The sequence below is a fragment of the Petromyzon marinus genome, unplaced genomic scaffold (genome assembly GCF_048934315.1).
Source record: "Petromyzon marinus isolate PM22_M1 ecotype Great Lakes invasive population unplaced genomic scaffold, UKy_Petmar_22M1.pri1.0 PM_G_Scaffold_52, whole genome shotgun sequence".
NCBI lineage: Eukaryota > Metazoa > Chordata > Hyperoartia > Petromyzontiformes > Petromyzontidae > Petromyzon > Petromyzon marinus.
This window is the reverse complement of record NW_027423005.1, coordinates 922,501-925,000: the sequence shown is the minus strand read 5'-3', so window position 1 is coordinate 925,000 and position 2,500 is coordinate 922,501.

Here is a 2,500-nt window from a genome sequence, read left to right as displayed (position 1 = left end):
GAGAGGGTCTGTGATGGCTTTGAGGTGTGCCAGGAGCAGGCGCTCAAAAGACTTCATTACCACAGATGTAAGGGCGACCGGTCTGTAATCATTTAGTCCTGTTGGCCTTAGCTTTTTGGGCACAGCGATGATGGTGGAGGACTTGAGACAGGCTGGTACATGGCATGTCTCCAGGGAGGTGTTAAAGATGTTGGTGAACACCGGAGACAGCTGGTCAGCGCAGTGCCTGAGGGTGGCTGGAGAGACAGAGTCCGGCCCGGCTGCTTTGCGTGGATTCTGCCTCTTGAAAAGCCCATTAACTTCTCCCTCCTGAAAGGAGAGAGTCGTTTCTGTAGTATGGGTGGGGGATGGGGCCTCTTGGGTGGGAAGGGGTGGTTCAGGACAGTCCAATTGTCTTTCAAATCTACGGTAGAACTCGTTCAGGTCGTTGGCTAGGCGGGAGTCGTTAGTGGTGTGGGGCGCTCTGGGTTTGTAGTTGGTGATGTGCCTGAGCCCTTTGGCAGACAGAAGCAGCGTCGTTAGTAGAGAACTGGTGTTTTAGTGTCTCTGAGTACAGTCGTTTAGCCTCTCTCACCGCTTTGCTAAACCTGTTCTTCGACTCCTTGAATCTGTCTCTATCCCCACTCCTAAACGCTTCCTCCTTCTCCAACCTCAACCTTTTGAGCTTTGCTGAGAACCAGGGCTTGTTGTTGTTAAAGTTCACCCTGGTACGTGTTGGGATACAGCAGTCCTCACAGAAGCTGATGTACACAGCCTCTGTGAGTTCATCCAGACTATTGGTAGCAGTCGTGAACATATCCCAGTCAGTACAGTCTAAGCACGCCCGCAAATCTTCCACAGCCTCACTGGTCCACTGTTTAGATGTCCTCACAGCAGGTTTACAGAGTTTTAGTTGCTGCCTGTATGCACGAATCAGGTGGACCAAGGGAGTTCTGTGCGAGCCGAACAGCCCCGTGACCCACAAGAGAAACATCCCCGCCAAATTCGAGCGTTTGACGGGGTCTATCCGTGAAAAAATATTCACGTTTTTGAGTGCACATGCATTTCTGCTGCAAATGCCTCTGGAAGTTTCATGCCGTTCGTATGCCAATTGTGGCAACACGAAAATGACCCGTTTTCCCATTCCGAGGGATTTCTGTGCGACCCTAACAGCCCCGTGAGCCACAAGAGACACATCCCCGCCAATTTCTAGCGTTTCACGGGGTCTATCCGTGAAAAATATAGACGTTTTTGAGTGCACATGCATTTCTGCTGCAGATGCCTCTGGAAGTTTCATGCCGTTCGTACGCAATGTGGCAACACGAAAATGACCCCTTTTCCCATTCCGAGGGATTTCTGTGCGACCCTAACTAACAGCGCCCGTGAGCCACAAGAGAGACATCCCCGCCAATTTATAGCGTTTCACGGGGTCTATCCGTGAAAAATATAGACGTTTTTGAGTGCACATGCATTCCTGCTGCAAATGCCTCTGGAAGTTTCATGCCGTTCCTATGCAATGTGGCCACACAAAAATGACCCGTTTTCCCATTCCGAGGCATTTCTGTGCGACCCTAACAGCCCCGTGAGCCACAAGAGAGACATCCCCGCCAACTTCTAGCGTTTGACGGGGTCTATGCGTGAAAAATATTAAAATTTTTGAGTGCACGTGCCTTTCTGCTGCAAATGCCTCTGGAAGTTTCATGGCGTTCCTATGCAATGTGGCAACACGAAAATGACCCCTTTTCCCATTCCGAGGGAGTTCTGTGCCACCCTAACAGCCCCGTGAGCCACAAGAGACACATCCCCGCCAATTTCTAGCGTTTCACGGGGTCTATCCATGAAACATATAGAAGTTTTTGAGTGCACATGCATTCCTGCTGCAAATGCCTCTGGAAGTTTCATGCGGTTCGTACGCAATGTGGCAACACGAAAATGACCCGTTTTCCCATTCCCAGGGATTTCTGTGCGACCCGAACAGCCCCGTGAGCCACAAGAGACACATCCCCGCCAATTTCTAGCGTTTCACGGGGTCTATCCGTGAAAAATATCAATTTTTTTTTGACTGCACATGCATTTCTGCTGCAAATGCCTCTGGAAGTTGCATGCGGTTCGCATGCAATGTGGCGACACGAAAATGACCCGTTTTCCCATTCCGAGGGATTTCTGTGCCACCCTAACAGCCCCGTGAGCCACAAGAGAGACATCCCCGCCAATTTCTAGCGTATCACGGGGTCTATCCGTGAGAAATATTCACTTTTTTGAGTGCACATGCATTCCTGCTGCAAATGCCTCTGGAAGTTTCATGCGGTTCGTATGCAATGTGGCGACACGAAAATGACCCGTTTTCCCATTCCGAGGGATTTCTGTGCCACCCTAACAGCCCCGTGAGCCACAAGAGAGACATCCCCGCCCACTTCTAGCGTTTCACGGGGTCTCTCCGTGAAAAATATCACATTTTTTGAGTGCACATGCATTCCTGCTGCAAATGCCTCTGGAAGTTTCATGCGGTTCGCATGCAATG